This window comes from Mirounga angustirostris, unplaced genomic scaffold, assembly GCF_029215605.1.
Source record: "Mirounga angustirostris isolate CCGP_5_RB_7025 unplaced genomic scaffold, mMirAng1.0.hap1 SCAF_10, whole genome shotgun sequence".
NCBI classification, from domain to species: domain Eukaryota; kingdom Metazoa; phylum Chordata; class Mammalia; order Carnivora; family Phocidae; genus Mirounga; species Mirounga angustirostris.
Genome location: NW_026991718.1, coordinates 91,747,106 through 91,763,229, shown reverse-complemented (window position 1 = coordinate 91,763,229; position 16,124 = coordinate 91,747,106).

Sequence of the window (16,124 nt, the reverse complement as noted above, 5' to 3'; positions counted from 1 at the left end):
TGTTCAAATCTTTTGCTCATTTTTAACCTGGGTAGTTCATTTTCTTATTATTGAACTTTGAGAGTTCTTTACATATTCTGAATAAAAGTCCTTTATGAAATATATGAGCTACAAATATTTTCTCCCAGTCTGTGTCTTTTCCTTTTTCTTAAGTGTATTTTGAAGAGTAGAAAATTTTAATGAAGTCCAATTTATTAATATTTTCTTTTATGAATCATACTTCTGGTATCATATCTAGTAAATCTTTGCCTAGTACAATGTCAAAAATTTTTATTTTATATTTTCTTCTAGAAGTTTCATAGTTATCAATTTTATGTCTATGATCCATTTGCATTAATTTTTTAGTATGATGTAAATATGAAAAGAAGTTAAATTTCTTTTACTTTTGGATATCCATATTTTTATAGCACATTTATTGAAAAGACTGTCCTTCCTCCACTGAATTACCTTTTATCTTTGTTGAAACTCAAATGTCCATATATGTGTGATTCTCTTTCTGTATTCTCAGCTCTGTTCCAAAGATCTATATGTCTACCTTTCCAACAATATCACACTGTCTTGATTATTGTAACTTAATAGTAAGTCTTGAAATCATGGAGTAAGAGTCTTACAACTGTAAATTAGTAATGTGTATCAATGATCTGTGAAGGGTTCAGCACATACTGGACCCTTAGTGAATGTTATGCCTATTACCTTTTTTAATTGGGCATTTCTCCTGAAACTCTGGAAAATTTCCTCCAACTCCTTTAAAGATCTCTGAAGTCAATAATTATTAAACAAGACTCATTGCGGTGTACCACCCTTGTCCTTTTACAAAGAATTAATACAGAAGAAATATTCTCTGCCCTCAAGAACTTATAGCTTAAATGAGATGCAGAAAAAATATTTTTTAAAGTGAATGTTCCCTTTCTTGTGTTGTATCTCTAGTTTATATTAAGTAAGACACAGAAAATGTTCAAAGATGGAATTTCACTCAGTGACTGCTCACAAATATGCATGGTTATCTATTTCAAGTTAAAAGTACAAAATACAGAACAAAAAGAGTGGGTATGTGAATGCTGCAGGAGTCATAAAACTCATTTTAGGAAGAATAACCTTGTTGAGAGGAGTGGAATAGATTTACTCAGCCCTGGGCACCATTCAAACCCATTCATCCCAAATTATGTGTATCTGTTCATATATGTGATATAGATATACAGTGGGTGAATCTACTCATTACTGTCAATATTATTATTACTATTTTTAACATAGGCGGCTAAAGGACCAATCTTGATAATGCCTTTGTTCTTGAGCCATCAAGGAATCATCGGAATTTGGACAGACACTGGCACAGAGGATCCAGGGACTCCAGCTGACATCAGGATTCTGGCATTTCTTGCATCTCGGCTCTGCTTTCTTCTGTGTTGTCTCCATTCCCCAGCTTCAGTGGAAAGATGGCCCCAGAAGCTCCAACTTAATGTGGTCTTCAGCAAGAGATATAGCTTTGTTGACCAGCACCCTTGAGCAAGGCTTTTGCCTGATCTGTTTTGGGGGGGCGGGTGTCACATATCCATCTGTGGACTAATCACTGTGTCTTGGGAGATGTGCTTGGATAGGATAGGCCAAGAAAGATACCCACCTGCTTACCTGGAAGAAGAATAATCACTCCTCCAAACACATGGGATGAAGGAGGAGCAGAAATTTAATGGAGGTTCATTGCACTAGCTCTGTGAGGGGCACAGACATCATGATGCTGCTGCTGCTGCTGCTGCTGATGATGATGATAATTTTAAAAATGTTTCTGTATATTTATTTTTGAATTGTAAATAAGAGCACTATTGCCTTGATTCTTCACACCCATTCCCCCCTCCACTTTATTGATATCTTCTGTCAGGTGACTCGCAGTCCCCTCACATCTATGGGAAGAGTATATGTCTTTTTGTCTTGATGTTGGGCATAGTCTTGTGATTTGCTTTGGCCACTGATACCAGTGGCAATGACCCAGTTCCGAGCTTAGGCCTTAAGAGGCATTACATGTTTCTGTTGTTGTTCTTGAACCTCTGCCATCTTGTGAAAAAAAAAGTGCTCTGCTGGCCTCCTGGTCCTGGTGGGAGTGGAAGGGAGGCAAATGAGAGATCTTGAAGTGAAGCTGGCTCACTGCTGAAGCCTGAAGAGAGCTGATCCCCAAACCTCCCGACTCATGAGCAAAATAAATTCTCATGGTTGTATGCTACTAAGAGTTTGAGGTTGTTTATTATGCCACAAAAGCGAACTCATGCAAGGGCCAATAGAAATGAATAAGGTATCTAAGCATCTGTGAATGAAATGTAACCTCCACAAGGGCTGAATTTATATTGTTCATTGCTTTATTGTTGGTACCTGGACGATTGCCTGACATATTGTAGATCCTCAATAAATATACCCTAGATGCTTTGCTTCACTACAAAATACTGGTCCCTGTGCAAGGTACTGAGGGAGAAAAAGATGTGTGTGGGGTCTACGTCAAAGGAACTTGCCTTGTGTTTGGAGAGACCAAATGGGTGTGTTAAGCCTAGAGGGCAGGACAAGAAAAGTACCACGTTGGAAGTAGCTATGAAAGTAGAAATGACATGTGTGTCGAAGTTCCTATCAGAGAGGTGGTCTGGCTCCACCTATATCCCTGGCCTTGCACCTTTCAATACATGCTGGCCTGACTCCTGTTGGCCATCACTTGCATTTCCTTACCTGAGAATTTCTCTAGTCATTAGAGCCTGCTTTGCTCTCCTGCACAGGCCAGAAGGATTAGAAAATTAATGCCCCTCTGGGAGTAGTCCTCTGGCAATAACTGAGGAGAGCTGGTGCATAAATACCCCAGCTCTCCTACCTCTCATCTCAAGTGGGATGGCACTGAGCTGTGTTCTACAGTGGCTCTCAGAATTCCCCAGTAAAATCAAGCTCCTGTTACCCTCAGGATAACTTGCTTGATAATGCACCCTGACGTGACTGCTTTCTTCCCTGTCTCTCTGTCTCCCTCACTGCCAGTATATCCTGGAACTTGCAAATGAACACCTTGCATATGAATCCGTTCTCATTATCTGTCTCTGGAGGAACCCAAACAAAGATATGTGAGAACTACCCTTTTGATTTCATTCTTATTTTATTTTTTTAACATATACCCCTATCTGTAAACCAATTTTGAGTATGCACTCCAGCATATTTTATTTATCAACGATATAAATTCTACTGCTTTAAGAGTCTATAGACATTAAATATACAGAAAAATGGAAATTGAAAAAAGAAGAAGAAAGTAAATACACTTTAAAAAAAGTTTTGCTAACTATGATGGCTTAGCATCGACATGTGAGTCAAGGGACACTTTCTGTTGAGTGAGAGCAGATCTCTCCATAATTAAATACCAGGGGCCTGTGACTCCGTATGAGTTGTTGATGTTATTGGGAGGAAGAAGAGAATGCTAGCTCTGCTCTATTCTTGTTCTTTGCTGTGCCTTAGTTACTAATATTAACTTTGTTCCATGGTTGCTTTTCAGGAATTTTTTTTTAGTCACCTGTTTTTCAAGGGTTAATGTAGTTAAAACCAGATAATATAATCCATAAATCCACCAAATTGGGTACATGTGAACTGCAGAAAACCAATCCATGAGTGAGGGCGCCACCCCTGCCTCTGGCCTCTGCATCCTGCCACGGGGACCATGAGGGGTGCAGCTCCATTTGCATATCAAAAAGGATTAGAGCCAGGTTTCTTATTCATGTAGGGAAAACAAACATAAATAGAAGTTCTTGTGGTTTCTTCCTGTTCCAGAATTGATTGCCTCCTGACCCACCTCGGGTGGTGCTGCCCCCTCCTGAAGATGGTGGGGGTTGGCAGAGAGGATGTGGGGCCTTTTGAGATGTAGGTGAGTGGAGAGCCACAGATGGAGAGAAGAAGCCAAGGCACTTTGGGGAAACCATGCGGGAAGAGGGGGGTTACTCCCTCAGCTTATGAATCCAAGGAATATTGGTGTTGTTGCAAAGATCACAGTGAGATGTATCCTTTGCTAATCAGGCTCCCATTTGATCTTATCTGGCACATCAGTGCAGACTTTTTACCACGTCCCTTTACCACTGCTGTTGGAAGGAAAGAGTTTCCCCCTCAACTTTTGTCCTTTTAGTACTAAAAATAAAATCAAAGTGGTCGTGAGTGAGATTTCAGGCTGGAGAACCAGGGATCTGTTGGTTGTTAATGTGTAGATTCTGTTTTCTGCAGGAATAATTTCATTCTGAAATTTCATGGCATGTTGCAATTTTCATCACAAAATAAACTTCAGGATGTTTAATACTTTATTCATAGTAGTGATAACTGTTAGTTTGTAACCTTAGAGGGTGATTTCCTTCCAAAATTGCAAAAGAGCATTTAGAGTTTACTTAGACATTTTCATAGAAATAATGGAAACATAATTTTTACTAAATTTCAGATGGAAAAAAATTAAGCTTTTCTTTTCTTTTTTTTTTTTTCAGTCTCAGACCAGTTGAGGTCAAACTTAGCATCTGAAGTTAGTTTGTGTGTTTTTTCCTTTCTTTTTCATTTTTTTTAAAGATCTCATTTAAAAAATGTGTGGGTCATTAGACCCCACTCAATAAAATTGGCTTTATTGATTCTAAAGAATGGTATATTAAGAAGCAGGAGCTGTGTGCTGTTGTACGTATCTCCTGGCCTTCTGTGGGTTGTTTTTGCAAATAAAAGCTCCGTGAATGGACTGGACAATCTTGAGGTGACTCTCCCTCAGAAGTGGTCTGCCTTGCTGGTGCACCAACAGTGTTTTCTAAAGTTGTCAGCCATGAGGACTTATTACAGAAAAGATGGAATGACAGTTACTGGAATTTTTCCCCCCGTAAATCATACTCTGCCATGGACGTTTCTGTGTTCATTAGGGGAGTACAAGGCAGTGGTTGAAGCATGTTCATGGAGGTTGTTTATAGGCTTCTTGATGAACTGGAGCCGAAGGGTTAGCACACTGGCAAGCAAGCCAAAACCTTCTTTCTAGATATTGAGCTTCCACTTTGCCGTCTTAGAAACTCACAGCAAAATCAAAGAGTTAATAATAATTTATAGACTCTGCCCTGCTTTCCCACATCAGCTCTAGTTAGTGACCTCAGGAAGGGCATGGGGGTGAGGTACAATATTTCAAGGTTGGCTGTGCAGTTATGTTCTAATTTACAAGCTGTTTAAAATCTGAGCTCAGTATTTTGTATTCCTTTTGTGCCTTATGAAGAGGCTCTTCAGCCTTCTAAGTCATCAGGGAGACTTTCAGATACACAACAGTCAGAGTAGAGACTCCAAGTCCACGTTTAAAGCTGTTAAGTGCTCAGAGTGCTAAAAAAAATTCATTCTTATTATAAACAGTGTGTTAAATGGATGTATGGAGACATTCTCTCTCCAGCAAAGATAAGGAGATGGCTAGAAGATCGAGAGAGGATGGATGTGCCAGTTTGGAAGTTGGCACTAAAATGGATGATATTTTTACCTCTTTGGAAAGCCGGTGTAGTCAGACAGCAGCTGGTCTCAGAACTGAGGCCACCCATTCTGCTGCTGGCAGCCATGCTGATGTGCCCTTGGCCCTGTGCCGCTCGCCCCTACCTGGCATCTTTGGTTTTTCTAAACTCATGGGTAAGTGAGAGGGGAATGACGTCAGGGGCTCAAACCTTTGGATGCTGATCTAAAAGCATAAACCAAAATCCAACACCCGAGCTCTGCAAGTTCCCATCTGAGGAAGAACCTGTTTTTACAGCAATAGGACAAAGGGTTGCTCTGTCTTTGTCAGACCTGTTCCAGAACTAAGCACAGAGGAAAGTACAGAGTAGGAAAGTCTGTCATCAGGGCTTCTGTCACTTGTCCTACCCCCTTCACTCTTCAAAAGAGATGCTCAGGGTTCTATAATGATCAAGCCTGGCTGCTGTAAGGGACAGTCACTAACATGGCTTGGTGCTCAGTATTAGCCTTGGATGAGCTTGGTCCCATTTAATCTTCATAGTAGCTCTAGCAGTGAATGACCGATGTTATCCCATTTTAGAGGTGGGGAAATGGAGGCCTTCCTTGAGAAGTTTACATCTGCCTGAGGCCACCCAGCTTAGTGAAAAGCTGAGTCAGGATTTGAGCTCCAAACTGCATTTACTTTGTAGCTGGAGCTCACTGTTGAAATGGCACACAGCACTCAGATGAGCTTGTGTTCTAGAGAGTTCTCTGTCCTTCATTTCCATAATTTTCATGTTCTGTGTACTGTGCAGTGGTCAATAATTTGGGCCCTACAGTCAGATCCCATGATTTTCAGCTGCAACCTTATTGGTTTTGGAAGAACTTGGGTAAGTAATTTGTCCTCCATGGGCTTTTGTTGCTGCATATGAAAATTGGGGTAAGAATAGTACCTGCCCATAAGGTTTTTATTAATTATGTGAGTTAAATGATGTCAAAGGCTGAGAGCAGTGCCTGGGCACCCAGTAAGAGTTTAATGAATATGAACTATTACTGTTTTAATAACCCTATTGTTAACCCTAATGTGCTCCAGATGGTAACAGCTGGGACTCCTCTCTACTTGAGTAAGTCTCATAAGAAGCCAAGTCCAACCACACAGCACATTATGGCCTTGGTGTGTGTCACTTCTGCCTGTCTCCCATTAGTCAAAACTAGTCACTTGGCCAATCCGACCACTGATGGACAGGCCACCAAATCATATGGCAGAAGGAGGAGTGAAGGACTATAAACCGTAGCCCCACCTACCACAAAAGATATCATTTTTTTCACGCCTCACTACAGCACCCTGCAAAAGGGATGCTAGGGAGACATCGTCATCCTCATTTGGGGATAATTTCTCCAGTGAGAAGCATGAGGCTCAGGGACATGCGTGGTTCCCGAGATGGTGGACACTGGGGCCAGTCCTTGAATTCATTTTTCCTACTTTATCCAGATGTTATGGTGAATTGCACATTATAGAGAAGCTGATTCAGAGTTGAATCTCTATAGCTTTTTGATTATGACTCATGTACTGTATCCTGGCCCTGTATCAGGCACACAAGCTATCTCATTTACTCCTCTCATGGACATATACACAGTTGGTCTTATTGCTATCTTGCCTATTTTATAGATGTGAAGACTGAGACCTCTTGCTCCCATACAGCAAAGAGCCTTTGTGAAAGCCACATCCCATGGGAGTCCTTGGTTTTTCTAGGTATGACAGGAGGGAAACATGTTTTCCCCCCTTTTCCTTCATGTGGGGATTTCCTTGCATTTGAAATCCCGTGATGATAGAGATAGTTTATTTAGAAGAGCTTTGGCCTCCTTGGAAGAAAGTTCCTGCATAAATTTGGAGTGTTCTGGTGAGGTGGTATCCTGGAGACGTATGTGTGAATAATAAAAATGTCAGCACCTGCCGCCAAGAACCACTGAATGAAAAGAAAGGAAAATACCATACATCAAAGACAGTTAGAGGTTTATTTAGATTTTAAGTTCACTGGGCTAGGACCACACCTCGTACATTGTCACATCCAATAAATGTTGAAAAGCAATTGTCCAGCACATGATACACAGTTATGGTGACCAGACTGCCTCTACCATAGCAGACACATGTGGTCCAGTCACAATGGAAATCCACTCTTTGCTTATGTACTCGGTTTCCTGAGCTCTTCCTTATTAGCATAAGGCTCTGTGGATGAACCAGGGCAGGGAGTTTCTTTCTAGAGCAGAGAAAATGTTCTGTGAGGAACAGTCAATGTGGGCTAAGAGGTTACATTAGTTAAGATCAAACTGGAATGAGGTTGGCACATAAGTTTTCAGGCCAGGCAGAAGTTCATGATACCCAGCTCTTAGGTATCTCTAGTCTTTGTGGTAGACCCTGCTGGTTCCTGTTCACGTACTGAAGGGCTTCTTAATGAAAGCACCCATGGCTCATTGTTTGAGGGCTTTCTTGAGCCACAGGAGCATACTTTGCTTGCATGGTGTTGGGTGCAGGCTGGCATTTTGGGGATGAGGAAAGCCCCCAGGATGAACTCACAACCAATCTCAGATAGGAATTGGTGGATCAAAGATGCAGCTCCCTTGCCCCTCAATGGGACAGCACAGAAGCATGTTCTAGACCCTCTCCAAGAGGATTCCAAAGAGATTGAGCCCTAGTTGCCCACAGAGGTTGTCTGCTTATTTACCATCCCCACTTACTGGCTTCCATCCCTGTCCTGTCTCCCTTCCTTAATCCCCCATTTTATCTAGTACTGCTTGGGATTATCTCCCAAAAAAGGCTTTTGTCTCAAGGTCTGCCTCTTGGGGAATGTAATTTAAGACAACCTTTAAAAATCTAGCATAAACCTTTCCCCCAAGTTCTGTGGAAAAGGGTTACAAACGATGTGAAGTCATATAACACTCTTTTAATTACCAGTGCCACAGAGGAGGGGTAGGGAAGACTAACTCCTCAAAGCAAGGTGAAGGATGGGATCCTGGCAGGTCAAGAGGGTGAGCAGGTGGGAAGGTGGGAAAGGGTCAAGCAGGAGACACAGAGACCATCAAAGATTTAGGGAAATGGGCTGTTGACACATGGAAATAGGTACTGTGACACTTAGATTTATTTTCAAGCAAACTGTTCACCACAAACCCAAAGTTCCCCTAAACAATTCCTAAGAAAAGCTTCCAGAAGTTTTGAGAATCTGGTGACCATATTTTCTGAATCAAAAATTGGGAACCGGTCTGCCAAAGAATGTTTTGTTTATAATTTATGAGTATATCTGCCAGAAAAAGACAATAGAGGGAATATTGAGAATTGATTGTGCTCCAGAAATTCTGAGATTTGTGGTCACCATACTCAGGAGTCGTGTGATTTAGTGTGTCTCAACAGACTATATATGTTATCAATGGGAGGAAGGATAAGATCAAAAGTGGAAATTAGAATATTCAAAATTATTGAGATTTTACAACAAAGCTTACTCATGACATCGAGACCATAATTTTATTTTTTGAAACTACCATAACTGAAATAATTAAATGCTTATAGACATATAAATGTTTATAACACACACAAAAAACTAGACATTTTATTTCTAGGGTGATGGGAATCAGATTTTCTGGGGTAACAAGGAGTAGCCTATGAAAGGTTTATTCACTAATTTAACTCATATTTATTTATAACTTATGGATAGGCACTGTGCAAGCACTAGAGATATGCTGATAAATAAAACAAAAATTCTTCACCTTCATTAGATTTACAGTGAGGGAGACAGACATCACAGACAAATAAGTGAAGATATAATCACAAATTGCAAAGGAACTGAAAAGCCTGCAATAAGAATCTCTGAGATTTTTTAAAAAAGATTTATTTATTTGAGAGTGATAGCAAGCAGGGGGAGGGGCAAAGGGAGAGGGAGAGAGAATCTCAAGCAGACTCCCTGCTGAGCATGGAGCCCTAACGTGGAGCTCAAGCCCAGGACCCTAAGATCATGACCTAAGCCAAAATTAGAAGTCAATCGCTTAACCAACTGAGCCACCCAGGTGCCCCTCTGAGATATTTTTTTTTAACAGAGATCTAGAGGTACCTGGGGCATGTCCAAGATGAAACAATAAATTAATGGTAAGACTGGTGCTTCAACCAATATTTCTTGACCTTCACAATAAGAGGGCACAGATAAAGTACCTAGCACCGTGCCTGGCACATACAAGGTCATTAGAATTGTTAACTCCTTCTCCTCCATTCCTAGTTAACAATTTGTCGGTATGTGAGGTACTTAGAAAAGTGTCTGGCATAAGATAAGTACACAAAATGTTAGTAACTACTGCGATTATTATTGCTACATTCTTCAGCTCTCATTAAGAAACAGAATGTGTGTCAGCCATGGAGGGGCACCACTGAATTCTTCATTGGAAGCAATCTGCTCTAGGGAGCATAGTTGATTGACAGTCTCGGCAGCCACGCCTTCAGATCCACTGTCACATTGATGCTCTCCCCACACTGGTCCCAGACAATGAATGAGCACTGCAGGGCTGCTAGAACCAGCCCATTGCTGCCAACGTGGGACTCTGTATTGGCAACCTCTGCTTGGGGACTGCCGGTTACCCCAGCTAAGACTTTCTCAGAATTGCAGTCTGAAGCTTTTCCTCCCACCTTCCCAAGTCCCATCCCTCTGACTGCCTCCCATCTAATTTCATAAGAAATTCTTCAATGCATCTCCCTCATGTCCAATCTCATATTCTTTTTTAGAGGACCCGAGGTGCACAGAATGAGAAAATACCATAAGTCCACAAAACACAATTCAGTCTAACAAAGTTCTGTCTTGAATGCCACTAAAAGCAGCTTAGGGGGCGCCTGGGTGGCTCAGTCATTAAGCGTCTGCCTCCGGCTCAGGTCATGATCCAGGGTCCTGGGATCAAGCCCCGCATTGGGCTCTCTGCTCCGTGGGAAGCCTGCTTCTGCCTCTCCCACTCCCCCTGCTTGTGTTCTCTTTCTCGCTGTACCTCTCTCTGTCAAATAAATAAATAAAATCTTTTTTTTTTAAAGCAGCTTAGTTTCTCAAAATCTCAAAAGCACCTTATTATGCAGGATTTTGTCTCTTTCGTGGAACCAGTAACACAGAAATGGAGCACCACAAAAGATGGCCTCTAGATAGAAGAATCTTCGGATAGGGATCTGAAGTCACTTCTTAGATGACTGCCTGCTCTCTAAAGGTCAATCAGAAATTTCTGCTCTACAAACACTGTATTGCATCCACTCTCCTCCTTGTATGCCTTGATGAAATACCAACCTGGTCATTTCTGTGCATTGTCAAGAGGGTTGAAGACGAAGTAGGAAACAAGAAGTTGGTTTTCTAGCACAGGAATGGGTGAGAGACTCATTCATATCGTGGAGACATTATAGATTTTAGCATGACTCACTGTGTGTTTATTTTCTGGACCCTGAGAATTGTTGTATTCACATTTCCAATATAAACTTGCTTCTATCTGGTGGGTGGTCAGACAGTAGCCATTTAAACTCTTTTTTGGGGTCATAAATGCACCATTATTTTCTAAATGGTGGCTCTCTATTTACAGCTCTCAAAAGAATATTGGTGTTCTACTTGCTCCTCATGCTTGCCAACATTTAGTTGGTCTGTTTTTTTTTAATTTTAGTCATTCAAATCATCCTGGTTGATATCTATTGTTATCATGTTATAGTTTTAATTTGCATTTACCTGATGGATCTTGAGAGCCTGTTTGGAGGTTCTATCAGGGGAGAGCAGCTACTCATATACCCTTGACTGAAGAATGGTCCTCCTCTATCAGGGAAGGTCATTTCCTTCTACCGAGAGTGCAGCTTCAGGAGGGATGCACATGGAGTGGTGAGGGAGGAAGGGAACACTCGCCTAACCAGCCAGATCAGCTGAATCAACCCTGGTGATCAGTGGGGTGATAGATGTTGTAGCCAGATTGCCCTCGCATCCTGCATTTACCCGATGAATAATGATACTGAGAATTTTTTCATGTGCTTATTAGTCTTTTGGGAGTTCTCTTTTGTGAAGTGTCAGTTCAAGTTTCTTGACCATTTTCCTATTGGATTTTTTGGATTTTTCTTATTGATTTGTAGGCATTCTTTATATATTCCGGCAAGTCCTCTGTCAGGTGTATGTACTGTAATAGCCTCTCCTGCATTGTGGCTTGCCTTTTCGATCTCATAGTGATGCTTTCCAGTGAACAGAAGTTCTTAATCTTGATGTAGTATAGTTTATACAAGTTTTCCTTCATGCTTGCTGCTCTTTGTGTCCTGTTAAGAAATCTTTGCCTTTCTCGAGGTCATAATTCTATACTTATAAATTATGTACTCTTCTTCCCCACCTCATATATTTCATATATTTTCTCTATTTCTCTCTCTCTCTGTATATATATATATATCTTATATAATATACAGTTTATATAGTTATATATAACTATATAGTTTATATAATAGTTTAATAAACATTTTACATAGGCTGACATAGGTTCACGTTCTGGCTCCTCACGATAGGATTATGAGGTAGGAACTATCCCCATTTTACAGCTTTAAAAAACTGAGGCCACGAAAGATTAAGTAACAGGTCCATGATCTAGCTAGTGGGTGGAAGATGGGGGTGAATCCAGTCTGGCTGCAGAGTCCATGGTTTTGGCCCCCACCTTAGCCTGGGCCTCCCAAAGTCTGCTTGTGCTTTTGTTTCTCCTCAGCAAAATGAGATCAATTGAATCCATTACTCAAGTTATTATAAGGATTAGAGAAATTATTAAAATTGTCTGGCATGGTTCTGAGGACATAGTAGGAACACATAAATATTGTTCCTTTCTATTACTATTAATTCTTTCTAGATAAAATAAAAATTGCAAGAGGTCAAAGCTGATGTCACATTTTTTTTTCTTTTTATGTGGAGCAAACTGTAATTGAGTTCTGAAATGGCTGAACTAACCTTTAACACTGAGAAACCCCAGATCCTACAGTCATCGAAACTTTGGTGCATTTTCTCATTACAGTGAGGACAGTGAAGGATTCCGGATCTAGAGCATGGATCTGTGTATAAAGATCAGTGAGTTGTCAGATGGTGGCTGGAGCAAAGATGAAGACGACAGGGGTCAGACATGTCAAAGCTTACAGTGGGATTCTTGCCACACTCAACCCTCAGTCTTACCCCTGCTCAGTGATCCAACTACCTCATAGGGAATGAATGGCCACATCACAAACCTGAGGACTTCAAAGGGCACAAAGGTCTGAAATAGTTCAAAAGTTCAGGGTAAAACTCTAGATGACTTTTAGTTACAACTGGAACCCATTTGGAAAGTTGATTTTATTTCTTTCTGAAACATAATTTTGGGGAAAAACTGCTAATTTTGAGTTTAGTGCATCCAAGACAATTTCCGTTATTTTCTCTTATAACTCTTTTTTATTAACAACAACAACAACAACAACAACAACAAAACTCAGGGTAGTTGCAGAATAGTAGAATTCTTTGTGATAATAGCACTGATTCTTCCAAGGTGAAAAGCAGTGATGGAGAGAGAGTAGTGGGAGAGGTGGTGGGGAGGGTAGGGAGGGGGAGAGAGAACTGGAGAATGCCAGAAATTTGAAGTCAGACACCAAGGAGTTGAATTGCTAGTTCCACCACTTTTGAGAGCTGATTGCTCTTAGTAAGATATTTACATTTTCTAAGTTCTGATCTCTCCATCTGTGAAATGGGTGTAGCAGTGCTCCATCACTTGGTCCTGGTGTAGGAAGATTTAGTTAGGTGAGACACACAGAAAATCCTCTACATTTTGCATCGGGCACTCCATAAACAGTGCTTCCCTAGCTTTCCTCATTTCCCACTTCTTTTTCTTTGTTTATGATCATAGTTCCTGACAAACACATCCACTGGCTGGGGCCAACAGGCACAGATTTTAATATGGATAAATGCGTCCTTCAAATGCACATCTGCAGTCTTTGCTTTATTAGGAGAACTTGAATTGAGAGACTGCTCTGTAATTTTTGGGTGGGGTGGTCTTTGATAAGTCACTCGATCGCTCTTAGGGAGACATCTAATCTTTAAGATCAGGTTGTTCTTTCCAATTTTCCCACCTGATAAGCTGCTGCAGGACTAAAATGCGGTGAAACACAAAAGCGCTTTGCACAGTGGAAGTCAATAGGAGGCATTAGAGCTATGTTTCTCCTTCCTCATGAGCATTCATGAGGTGTTCTTATTGACTGAATGCTTCTTTGTAGGAGAATTGCTACTGATAAGTTTTTCTCAGAACAATATTTTGAAAAAAAAAGTTACTGCACATTTGGCAAATCATCATACACTTACTGTAATTGATACGTTTTCCAAAAAAGTCAGTTGCACTCAGCAGAGAGTATGTGGTTTGTGCATATAAAAAACAGCCCAGGGAAAAGAACAATTGGAAAAAAAAAAAAAGACCAAAAATTGGGTCACATTTCTTTAAAGGATTCCTGAAAGTCGAATGGAGAAAAGCAGTTAAATCAGTATGCCATTTTTTCCATTCAATGATGCAATTTACAACATGGAACATGAGTGCAGCTAAAAACAAACAAACAAACACACAGCACATCAGAAGTTAAAACAATAACAACAACAAAAATCAAGCCTCAAACCTGACTGCCTTCTAGGGTGATAACATAGAGTGGTTTCCAGACCTACCTAGAAGAGTGGGCAGTTTGGTCAAATGTATTGAATTTTAGCCAAAAATATGACTTCATTAACTGTTCAGAAATTGCTGTTTTGTGCTTACACTTCCACTGAGATGCCTACAAGACTTATCCTAGCCATATGTAGCAGACACATTGATGTGCTGCCCAGAATCCCCTTCAAGGACTTGCTTCCAGCTGTGGATGTGTGCGTATCAGGGCTGCCAGCATCTACAGGGTCTGCCTCAGCTACAGAGGGCAGCCTTGCTGGAATTCATGTTTTTCTCAGTGTGAAAAAAGAGAATAAAAGTCTGGCAATTTCTGCCTCATGCATGAGAACTGGAGGTCAAGCTTTGTCATGCCTGTACCATGGTTTGACTTTTTCCTCTAACTCATCCTGCTTTCTCTCCCGTACTTTCACAGGTGTTGACCCCTGGTAACATTTTACATTCAAAACTCTTACTACCTGCTTTCAGGAATCTAACCTGCCTCACATGCTATCCTTCTAGATGGGAAGAGTAATTCCAGCTATTACTGAACTTCGATGACTCAGACAGGGATTCTGACTTAGGTGGTAACAATGAAAGCCAATAGTTAGACCCACAGGTTTCCCTAGGGGAGTGCTCATCCTCACCTCTGATTGGCATCACTGCCAGAAATGGTCACACATGCTCCATAGCAAGGATGGGTGATCCTGATAGGCAAGAGCAGAAGATGAAGCCAACATCCATTAAACAGTCAGAGCCTCACACATGTATGGTTTGGCTGAAACAAACACTGTTAAATGAGACTTGAATCCTCTAATCCATGATTATTTTTACCTCTCCAACATCCAACTATACCCACCTTCTCATGTTGAGGATGACTGTTCAGTTGCACATGAATCAGGTATTTCTCACCAAGCAATATTTAATAGATTGCCCCAGATTCAGCTGAAGGTTGAATGGAAAAGTGAACACTTTACCATGTCTTCCCTGTGGTACTGTGACTTAGCTTGGTTCTGTTTCTGGGAATATAGAAGAGTGCAGTGTTCTCGAACTCAGGGTATTTAAAGTGTTGCCTTATTATTTTTTTTTTGTTATACATAAAAGCAAATAAATAAGATTTAAGACATAAACAAATGGTAAGTTAGGGCAGACACAATTGGTTCTCTATCCAGTAGCCATGCTCTCCTCTCTTGCTTTTTGCTAATGTAACCCCAATATGAGAGGGGATAAATTGTGATTTATCTAAACCTACATTGTTCAACACATTGTCATGTGGGGTCATTTAAATTTAAACTAATAAAAGGTAAACAGAATTAAAATTTCGGTTCTGGGGCATCTTGGCTTAGTGGGTTAAGTGTCTGACTCTTGATCTCAGCTCAGGTCTTGATCTCAGGGTCATGAATCCAAGCCCTGAGTTGGGCTCATGCTAGGTGTGGAGCCTACTTAAAAAAAAATTAGTTTTTAGTCACACTAGCCCATTTCAAGTGCTTAACTGACGACACATGTGGCTAGTGGCTACCATATTGGAGCATGCAGATATGGACTAGTTTCATCATCATAAAAAGTTCTACAGCCCAAGGCTGGTCTAAAACAATCATGGTACCTTATTCTACTTTGTCAGTAGAATTTTTGGTGGGATGACCATAGGTCATCTAATTCTGGCTAATGGCACTTAAGAGAAAGTCTTCTGGGAGATTCTAGGAAATACTGCTTCTCTCAAAGGGACAGAAGTGTGGGAAGAGAAAGCCTTTTGTTTCCTCTTTCTTTCCTGCTTGGGAAACTGTCATGTGAGGTGAGGACATGGTATGCAGGTGTAGGATCACTGCTGACAAGGAGAGTGGAAGGAATCCACTCTGGACCCTTGATGGCATTGTCAAGTGGGGGAAACAGATAATAAATACAGAAGCAACTCTATCTAACTGCAGTGGGTAAATGCTAGGAAGAAAATTGTTGTTCTAAAAGGTCACTAATAAGGATCTTTTTGATAAATCTTATAAACTTCCATTATGGAGTGATCTCCCTCTTGGAGATAGAAA